This window comes from Helianthus annuus, chromosome 16 (assembly GCF_002127325.2).
Source record: "Helianthus annuus cultivar XRQ/B chromosome 16, HanXRQr2.0-SUNRISE, whole genome shotgun sequence".
In the NCBI taxonomy this organism is placed as follows: Eukaryota; Viridiplantae; Streptophyta; class Magnoliopsida; order Asterales; family Asteraceae; genus Helianthus; species Helianthus annuus.
This window is the reverse complement of record NC_035448.2, coordinates 123,504,099-123,515,755: the sequence shown is the minus strand read 5'-3', so window position 1 is coordinate 123,515,755 and position 11,657 is coordinate 123,504,099. Positions and strand designations below refer to the sequence as shown.

The following is an 11,657-nucleotide window of genomic DNA, read 5'->3' as shown; positions in this document are numbered from 1 at the left end:
GGAAGATGATCACCCACAATACCACAACATCATTGATCTCATTGTGAAATCACCATTCCATCATGTACTTATTGTAAACCCACCAATCTACAAAATCCCTTTACTTAGTGCTGGAGCACTTCACGCCTAACACAAGATGATAAGGGCAAAGTGTCGGCCATTGTTGCTATAGTGGGTACGGGAGAAATAGTCATCAGCCCTGAGATTCTGACAGTCAAACTCTAACTTGGAAATGCTGATAGGGTTGAAAATTTTCTAAACCTATAATGGATATGGAATTCATTGAGTCGGGGTATTATGGCTCAAAAATAGATGCCACCTATGAGAAGAAAAGCTATTTTGCTGGCCTCAAATATTTATTCCACACTAGGTCCCTGAAAGTCAGGTTGAAACACAAACTCAGCAAGAGACTGTGGTTACTTCTTCACCACAGTCTCTTGAACCTCCAACCAGACCAACCAACCTAACCAGTAGTTGTAATAGGAGACTTATGGAGGTAGAACTTTCTTTGTACCATGAAAAGGGCACATCTCAACCACAAATCACAGAGATGCATCCATGGAGTGAAGCCATGGTACAAAAGGATTCTAGCACTCACCCACATGAGGAAGATACTCATCCCACTCAGGTAAATCCTAATGTGGTGATTACAGAGGTAGTTTCCACTATTCTTGATAAACCTACAAGTTTACAAGGAGCCAGTGGAAACATACTTAAGGCCACCCTGCAGGCAACAACTACTAAACTTCTCTATGCCTCTAATGTATTTGAAGAAGGAAATGTTAGAGATCCGTAGTACCAAGAAAAAAGGGCATTAGGAAGTGTTCTTGTGTCTGAAAAAACACAAACAACAACTAATATAACCACCTATGGCGGGGGAGCAAATGAGTCTATTAATTTCGATGATGCCTAAAGTCCGTAGTTTGAGGAATTGACGGAATAGTTGGGTGCTGCGGTATCTAAACTCAAGGAGTTGGTCACCAAAATGCCCCAAGCTAAAGTCCAGCTGAAACCACAATGTACCCAAAAGTTGGCCTCCTCACAAAAGAAGCTTACTTCCATATTACATACCTCACTCCTCAAAAGCCACTATGCACCAAAATTCGAAATGCTGGTAAGGTTATAGCCACCTCATCATTGCCAGCAAGGGAGCTCCAAATCCACAGAAAGCCGAAATGCTGGTGAGGTTATAGCCAGCTCATCATTGCAAGTAGGGGAGCTCCAAAATGCCTTCAAGAACATCCTTGAGTCTATATTCTAATTATACCTTAGCAATTTTGATGCTAAAGTTTTTAGATCTTCTGATCCTAGACCTTGATTACAGCACTTTTTCCAAAGACAGAAAACTGATGATGCCAAAAATGAGGAGAAGGTTGAAAAGTCAAATATTATAAATGATGGGGCTTACAGGGTTAGACCTGTGTTTTGATAAAAAAAAAAATAGAATACTGTTATATATCATATTAGTATATTTTGGGAATTCTTAAACATCAATTGGATTTTTGGTGAATTATTTATGTTTTGATCATTAGATAAATTAATTTAAAAATACAAAATGATCACAAATAAATTCCATAATATTTTTTACTGATTTGTATAGATTATATAAATGTTGTGGGATTTTTTAAAATAATTTTTCTATAATCCTTGGGAATCCTTAAATTTAAATTTGATTTACTATGGTTATGCGTATTTTAATTATTTGAAAATACAAGATTTTCACACATAAATTTATTAAATATGTTTACTAATTTTTACAGAGTATATAGTGTTAAAATAGTTATGGATTTTTTTCGTAATTTTTATAACTATTACATAACCAAAGGATTTACTAAAATTTAAAAACAAATAAGCCCCTTATAAATTTATTGTTTTAAAACTAGTAGATGAATTACATGAAGTTGTCTAACTTTTTGGCATTTTCAAAATGTTACAACTTACTAAATTGGTAATTAGAAGAATTAAGTATGTTTACAAATTCTAGATATATATGTATATGTGTGTGTGAGTGTATATATTGATTTGGTTATCTTGATGAATAATTATCTATTAATTTAAGTCCCCAAATAGGAGAACCTAATTCCTAAAATTAATATATCGTTTGTTCATTTAGGATTTCGTTTATTTGTATTTTAGAGCGATTATTATCGTTATTGTTTGAGACTGATCTGTTACTTGTCGTACGCTAATTCTTGCGGATCGTTTCTTCACAACCAGTGAGAAGATCTATTTCTCTCCCATTTTGGTCATTAAATATTTTTTGGGTGTATCATGTGTTATATGTTTTTAGTTGTTTTCTATTTGAATAAATAACATGCAAAGTCAATGTGGCGCTATGTGTATCGTATTCATTGTTTTTATTGTTTCTAGTAGCTATCGTTGCATATACATGTATCTATGTGTTTACTCGCTTTGTGTCACAGGTTTCCATTGTGGATCCATGACTGACTAGGTTCCCCATGACCATGAGACGAACTTAGTATCGCCACCATTAGATTCGCTCTTCGGGGTTTGAATCTCATTGTTTCTGTTGTTTCTATATTGTGATTGTGGTGAATTATTGTTTATTATTGTGATTTTAGTGATGGTGGTGATTATTGATGTTTCTACAATACATGAAATTGCATGTTAAAATATTTTTAAATGATTTCTAAGTATAATAAATCAAATAATAAAGCAAAACATTTTATTTAAAAATTAGATCTATTCACCAACATGAAGTTGAACAAAAACCTTTTGACGCATGATACAGGTACCTGAATTTGAGAGGGTTTAAAGTTGAAGATACGTAGGATGTGCCTTAGTAATAAATGGGAAAATTGTTTATGATTTATGTACCTTTTGGATAATGTATGAATTTTTTTTAACATATTCTATGATCACGTGTGACAAACTAAGTCGGTGCCTTTAAAATTTAAACTTATAATAGTGTCATAAGCTATGGACAATCATCATGCTCTGTACCACATCCGCTACAGGTCGGGGTGTGACACACACAAGATTCCTGTGTACGTAGGAGTAGTACGTGCACACAAACTCTTGCGTCTATATATATGTGAGTCATGCACATGATCTAGTTAGTTGTCGCATTTTGGAGCTTTTAGAAAGAAGTTAACATTGTAACAAAGTGCTGACTGATTTTAATCAAGAACATTATATTTACACTGAGCATAACACAACATCAACACATGGATTCCGCAAATATATTGTTGTCGTAGATTCTGTTCGCACTGTTTTCAACATTTAATCACGTCACGTGCAATGCTTCATGGAACTTTCAAGTAGTATCAGATTAATGAAGTGATATCTACGTGGCTTAGGAGTGAAGATTTCGACATCAAAACTTTGTTTGTTCCCAATTGGAAGCATTTTCACGGTCAAAAAGTTCAGATTTTCTTCTCAGAACCTTTCCTTTTCATTTTTGTTAACATATCAGAAAACTACACTCAAAAACCTCGAAAAATAAGTCCAAAATGTCAAAATTGTGCTCATGCGTTTGGTGGGTTTTCCAGGCATAGTGGTCTTGCACGCGTAAGAGTATAAGCTGAGGACTCATCCACATGCAGGAGTTTAGAGCGTAAGAGTATAAGCTCCAAAGACTTCGTTGACACAGGAGTCATACTCATTCACTTGTCTCACTTGGTCATACGAGTGCAAAAGTCATACGCGCGTAGGAGTCATTCGTGTGAAGTTTAAGTTTGAAAATTTTGATGAAGTGTTTGTGAAGAAGTTTTATCAAGATGGAAGGTTGGAGAGCATTCATGACTAATGCACCCAATGTTGTTCAAACTCTAAATCTCGATGATATGATAGGAACCAATAAGAAAGCTCCAAAGTTACTTAAAACAAACGCTATTCCAAGATGGAAAGAGAGATTTAAGAGTTACATTAATGGGATAGATCTTCATCTGTGGATAGCTACTAAAGAAGAATTCATTGTACCTCATCAAGAAACAACAGGAATACCACAACCCATCACCAAATTGACACCTGAAAATAGAAAAATCTATGAATGAGAGTATAAAATGTTTAGTCAACTACAACAAGCAATAGCCGATTATATACTACATCTTCTGAAATGTAATCAAACATCGAAGAACTTATGGGAACCTATATATGAAAAATATTATGGCAACCACGCATGATTGATAGCAAAACCGAATTGATAAAAAAAGGAGTTTGAGATCTTTACAAGAATGAAGGGAGAAACTCTACGACAGCTTGTTGAAAGATTTTGTCACTTGTTAGTAGAAACGGATCAATTCAGAAATATAAAAACAAATCTTGAAAAGATTAACAAACTGGCAGATGCACTACCTGAAAACGAGTGGGGAAGTTTCTTGATAATGGTTAAAGGACAACAAGAATGGAGAGGTCTTACAGTGAATCAGTTTAGTGGGAAACTAGAAGCACATGAATTAGACATCCAGAAGAAAGCTAAGATGCAATCTCAACTGATACATCAAGATATCAGCTTGTATTACAAAAATGCATAGTTAATTGAAGGTCCTTGACAGGTGGTCAGTAGGATAACCCTTAAAAGGTTTAATATTATGCACATTCCATGTTTATTTCGGTTAATTTCTTTAACATGGTAACCACTAGATGTTTGTGATAGCAGGTGTTAAAGTGTCCAAAGATTGGCTTTTAAGAAGCTTGGGTGGATGTTGGAAGTTGGTGGAATCAAGATGTGAAGAAATCAAAGATTTCTTGAAGAAATGAAGAAAAAGGAACACACAGTGCCGTAGCCTAAGGCTCCTGCCGTAGGTTACGGCCCTTCACATTTGGCAAAAACCACTGCCGTAAGGCAGTCTCCAATCGCCGTAAAGGAAAGCTGCTCGCCGTAAGCTACGGTGAGCGCCGTAGCTTACGACGCTATGTTGACCCCTTGGCCGCCATAAGCTTCGGTACACGGCGTAGCTTACGGCGCCGTCTGATAGTTTTGTAACTTTCACATTAATTATGCATTTGAAGATGATTTATAGGGTCCTATCATGTATTTTTTTTTGTTACACTTCACTTGGGACACGAAATTGGCTGCACTTGGAGAGTCTTGGGAGCTGGGAAACAATCTTTAATCTTGGGTTTTATGTTTTTGATTTCTATGAACATTGAAACTTGTATGATGATGTTGATTCAAGCCATGAGTGGCTAAACACTTTGTGGTCATCTTTGGTAGAAGGTTATGTAAGACTTTATGCTTGAATTCCTTATTTCTAGAATAACAATCTCTATATTTATTGAATTGCTTGTTATGGTGTGTGAATTATTGTTAGTAAATTGTTGATTCTTATGTTAAACTAATTAGAAACCATACGTTCTTGGTGTCGTTGGCAATCGAGATATCATGGGTATAGTTAGGCTTGGGTAAGGGTTGATTGATCATCGGGTAACAACCTCACGTTCTAGGAATCTGAGTACTTAGTTCCCTTTCATCACTGCAATTAATCACACATGAACTATGTCTATGTAGTTCTTTCTAGTGGAATGATAGCATAAATGTCAAAGCAAACCGGAAACTAAAGATGGTCATTTATCTCTAATTTGTTTACAACCAATATTTTCATTTTACAATTAGAATATTAATCTTAGTTTTAAAAATCAAATCAATCAAACCAACTCTTGAAATTTACTTTTATTGCATTTAGTTTAATTTTAGTTAACTTAGAGAAATACTTCAAATAAACACATATTCCACAAACTCCCTGTGTTCGATACCCACTTGTCGCTAGCTATTAGTAGTAATTGGATTAAATTTGATTGTGACCACGACATCACGTCAAATTTTGGCGCCGTTACCGGGGAGTAGTGCGCAACGTGTGTTATTTTTTATCTTTTTAAGTTTGTTATTTTTCTGGTTTACGCTGGGTGTGTTAGTGTGCAGGTATTTACAGGTGCATGCGTACTAGAAGCTCTCATAAGCTATCACCATTGGTATTTGATCCAGAGATTGAACGGACTTTAAGAGGAAACAGAATCTTGTTAAGAGAGAACAAAATCAGCGGTTCACCAATAACACCAACTACACCAATTACACCACTTAGATACATGGATCCACCGCCACCACCACCACCCACTACAAGTGAACTTATACCACCTTTCATACCATCATCAACTCAACCTTCACCAAATACCACCATGCCTAACACCACTACCAACCCTACTCCACCTCATGATGTTACACCAACCAACACTACACAACCTAATACCACCCAAGAGGAACTGACACTTACGTTTAACCCTTCTACCACAATTCCACCATTCTCCCATTTTTTTTCCCAGGTGCGGGTCAATCATCTTCAACCTATTCAATACCACTAAATTCAACCATTGTCCATGCTACTTCTACATTTAGACCATCGAACCAGTCGGGTTTTCAATATTCATCTCTTCCATTTGGGCAATCTTCGGGTATAGGAGGAGATGGATATGATGAAGGGTATGAAGATTTTGAGGGTTATGATGAAGACGGATATGCATATGGGGGTGATGGAGATCAAGGGGAGTTTACTTATGCACAAGGTCAAACTCAAGGAATGCCAAGTGTTGGTGGAATTCCACAACAACAAATTATACCACAACATATTCGGCCAAGGCCACAAGGGCCACAAGTGCAACGTCTTATACCATTGCAACAAGTTCGTCCACAAAATGCACAACCAGAATTTCAAAGGCCAATTCAACACCCACCGATGCCACAACATCAATTTCAAGCACATGTACCTCAAGGGCCTATGCAAAGACCAATGGGTCCTATTCGTCAAAGGGGTCGGTTGGGTGTACCAAGAAGACATCTTAGAGAACATGCGAGAGGCATTGAAGCGCATTTTAGGCCGGTAATCACTCACAATCCTTCACCGGTAGTTATTCCTCACAATAATCAAGGGAGGACATTTGAGGTGAGAACCAATTCATTGCAAAGCTTGCCAAAGTATAAGGGTCTAGCAACGGAGGAGCCTTATTTTCATTTGGAGGCTTATGACTCGATTTGCAACACTCTTGGGAGTCAAGGATTTTCGGCCGACGATGTTAAATTGGTATTATTCCAATTTTCTTTGGAAGACAAAGCAAAGAAGTGGTTTTACACTCTACCTTCAGCATCTATCTACACATGGGCGGAGATGCAACAAATCTTTTTAGATGAATTTTATACCGCTCAAAAGACGAATGATGCTAGGAAAGGGTTGAGAAGTTTTCAACAACAACAAGGTGAGATGTTTCATGAGGCGTTTGAACGTTTTAATATGATGATAAAGAATTGTCCTCATCATGGGATAGAGCTATGGGAATTGATGAATGCTTTCCATGAGGGGTTAAGTGCTGAAGACGCTCGCGATTTAATGTCCATCACAAATGGTACTTTTGGTATAAACTACGAGCATGACGATTGGGAGTTTTTGGAGCAAATGGCAATTACATCAAAAAGAAAAGCTCAAGCATCAAGGAGAGCACGACTGGCCATTACCCGAACTCAAGTGCATGCGGTAGACGATGGTAATGTTCAAACTTCTAACCAAATTTATGATGTTTGTTCTATTTGTAATGAGATAGGACATGCGGCTGAAAATTGCCAAAGAGGTGAAGGGCAATATGAAGAGGTTCATGCTGTGCAAGGTCAAGGAAGGGGTGGTAGAAATTACAATATGAATTCTAACACTTACCACCCAGGGTTGAGAAACCACCCAAATTTTCGGTATGGGAATCCCTCAAATCAAGCAAACCCAAATTTTCAAGGAAGTCAAGGTAACTTTGGTTCGCGCCAACCTTACAACAATTAAAGTGGATATCGAGGTGGGAACAATCAAGGGTACCAAAGGCAATATCAAACGGGTCAAGAACAAAGGGGGGTTCTTCGGGTGGAAATGAGATGATGGAAATGTTAAAGAGCATGCAAGCGGAGATGCAAAAGAGAAATCAAATGGATGATGCGCGCATACAAAAGGATGAAGCCCGTGACAAAGCAATTCAAACTTTGACCACCCAAATGGGTCAACTCGCAACCGAAGTGGCGGACTTGAAAAAAAATAAAGGCCAATTACCAAGCGACACTAAGGTAAACACGTCGCATAATACTTCTAGAGGTAACAATGTTAATATTCATCATGTAAGTGTGTTGAGAAGTGGGAAAGAGTACAAAACCAATCCTTCACCGGATATAGTTGATGGGGTGGTTGAAGACATAACGGTTCAAGAGAGTGAGGAAGAAAATGAAACATCTAAAAATTATTCTATAAAACCCAATTTTGAAAAACCCGAAATTAATAAAGAAGTAGAAAATAAAAATGAGGATGGGGGATCTAGTCAAGTACCATTTCCCTCGGCTTTATTAGATCCGGGTAGGATAAAATTTTATTTCAAAACGGGGTCCTCAAAAGGAAGAAATGTGGGAGGTGTTTAAACAAGTTAAAATTAATCTTCCTCTACTTGAAGTAATCAAACAGGTACCCGCTTACGCCAAGTTCTTAAAAGAATTATGTACTCAAAAGAGGCAACAAAAAGTGCCTAAATTGGTTGACTTGATGGAGCGGGTAAGCGCGGTTTTGAAAGGAGATCTTCCTCCTAAGCTACAAGATCTGGGAACGCCTCTTATCAATATTCAAGTAGGAAATTTTCAAACTGCAAGGGCGTTATTGATCTTGGAGCCGGAGTAAGTATCTTACCAGGGGGTTATATGACCAATACGACTTTGGTCCATTGAAACGGGTCGAGACAACGGTGGTATTAGCCGATTTGTCTCATAAACTTCCTCGGGGTATTGTGCGGGATGTGATAGTTAAAGTTGATGAATTTTATTATCCCGTGGATTTTCTTGTGTTAGATTACTCATCCGCGGACCCAATTCAACAACAAAATGTTATTTTGGGTCGGCCATTTTTGAACACCGCACACGCCGTTATTGATTGTCGATATGGTACGGTCGACATGACATTCGGTAATAGGAAAATGAGATTAAATGTTTTTACTAACGGTGCTAATGTTTTTGGTGATGAGTGTTTTCTAGCAGATTTTATGGATGGATACGACCCGAAGGAGTATGAAGAAGAGATTTTGGAATCGTGTGTTTGTGATGTGTCTTTGCAGGTTCATGCATGTGCGTTGGAAGTAGAAGAGAAGGAGCAAGAAGCTCTCCCGGTGAAAGAAGGAAGACCGCCATGGACCCACCAAACGGAGACTTTACCGGTGGGAATTGATTCGGGTACAAAACTTCATTGGAATGTCCACCAAATGTGGAATTGAAAGAGCTACCGAAACATTTAAAATATGCATTTTTGGGGGAGAATGACACCTTACCGGTGATCATTGCTTCTAATTTGGCGATAGCTCAAGAAGAAGAATTATTGCGGGTTCTGAAGGTGAAGGGGTATGGTCCCAGATCTCGCGTCAGCATCGACCGCGAGTGACCATTACCCTTATCAAAACCCCCACTAGCTAACAACCTACTTATGTCCGTGCGGGAACGCATCGACACAGTGGTTGAATCCAATCTGTCCAGTGATGGAGGAGGACTTACCTGGAATATGAGAACGGTATAGCGATGCGGCTGGCACCGCATCTGGTGTATGAAAACGGAAGTATTCATAGCGATGCGGCCCGGCACCACATCCAGTGAACACTTCTATCAATACAGAGAAGCTAGATAATAGCAGCAGCCACCACAGACGACGATGCGGCCTGGCACCACATCTCGCGTATTTCTTGATCAAAGAGTAAGACGCGGGAACGTCTACAGTTACCGCAAACAGCGATGCGGCTTGCACCGAACCCTGTCTACTCATCAAGTGGGACTGACACCACAGAGCAAGTAGCACCAATGGCAGCCGCCTGTCAGGACTACGTAAGCAACAGACTGACGTGGCGTCGCATCCCCGGCCGACATGTCTGACACACCTGCAAGGGTGCAGCATGCCGTCAGTCTATCCATCCACCTCCTCCTTCACTCCTCGGCTATAAATACCAACCCCAAACCAGGTTTGAAGTATCTCTTGACAACTCTCTCACTGCTACTACTATCATACTTTGCTTCCCAAGCAGACTACTGATTCTCACGCCGGAGAGTGGTAACAAGGAGCACCCCCCACCCCATCCTCCTTGTTACGAGTCATGGTTTGTTTCCTTGTGCAGGAGATCAACCCACCGGTGACCCAGCCAGCGATCCTCGAGAGGAAGGGATTAACCCTTCTTGACGAGACCAGTGAGTTAACCCTGCCCGGTTAACCATTGTTTCATCATTGGCGCCCACCGCTACTCTTAGCACTTTTTCAATCATCCTTCTCCCTCTCAAAAGATCATGACTGATCACCAAAACAACACTACCGGGGATAATCTACTCCCCACCAACCCAGAAAATGCGGGGACTGCTCCCCCGGACCTAAACCCGGGCCACACTGGCACGTCAACGCAAAGGGGTCCATCCCTAACGTTCAGACACGATCTATCACAGTACGCATCTGTGATCTCTCCGGACATGGACCCTCACACTTGATATGACCAGCAGGCCGCCCTGCTGGCCGCAACATATAACCGGGCTTGCGCTGAAGCGCAAATACAAGCCGGGCCTACCCTGGCACCGCACACACCTTCGGGTCGTATTTTACAATATGACGGCAGGGCACCCTCACGTCCAGCCTCCAGAAGCAGGCGTGAGGACCGCGGATCCTCTTACTGTGAGGTCCGCACAATAAATGAGGACGATTCCTCATATGGGTCCCGCACCAGGGGACCAATACAAAGCTGCCTGGGCCCCCAAGGCGGTAACAGGCGGCAATCCACAGTCCACCGCAGTTCCGGCATCCAAAGCCGGCTGGGACCGCTGCCCCAGTATGAAAGTTATGGCCGGACCGACCCGGACGACCATACATATGGCGGGGATTCGCATGACACCAGCAGCAGACCGGGAGGACGCAACTATATCCCTCCCACTCATCCACGCAACACATACCTTAGGGCTGCAAAGCGCCCTGAGAACCAGCCCTACAGGCTGAAAGCTGCGACCGAAAACTCCAAATTCGCCCCGCGAATTGCCCACGCCCATGTCACCACAACAAAATTCCCATTCAACGTTGGGAAATACAACGGTTCGTCCGACCCGGACGACCACATGAACGTTTTCATGGGCGCGGGATGCAACTGCCAGTGGGATGAACCCACTTGGTGCAATTTTTTCCCCCAGACCCTCACAGGTCTGGCCAGGGCTTGGTTCGATTCTTTGCCAGTAGCGTCACCGGCCTCATTCGAGGACTTGCATGCGAAGTTCCTCGCTCATTTCAGCCAGCAACGACGTCACGAACGTGATTTGTTAGACGTCATGAATATCTGGCGCAGGGACGACGAATCTCTAGAGGCATTCGTCGTCCGATACAATAAAGAGTGCCTAGAAATAGGTGACGTGGCAGACCAAATGGCACGGAACCATTTCATCAAGGCCGTCAGGGACAAGCAGATGGTTATGACCATCTCTGGCAAGGAGGGCTTGCCTAAAAAATGGGAAGATGTCATGGCCGCAGTCAAGACATACGCCCAGACACAGCGGTCCCTTGAACCGCATATGTCAAAGGCACAGCCCCAGGCCGAAACCTCCCACCAGGGGTCCAAGCGTAACAATAAACGCAACCCGGACGTTGGAAATCGAGACAGCATTTCCAAACCATACTTCCCGC

General features: G+C 40.9%; 1 non-coding gene across 1 annotated transcript; it reads right to left on the bottom strand.

Moving 5' to 3' along the window:
• Positions 1-7,170: 7,170 nt before the first annotated feature.
• LOC118488563 lies at positions 7,171-7,276 on the bottom strand. The gene has a single exon (XR_004885107.1). It is a non-coding gene; the product is annotated as a small nucleolar RNA R71 (small nucleolar RNA).
• Positions 7,277-11,657: the final 4,381 nt, after the last annotated feature.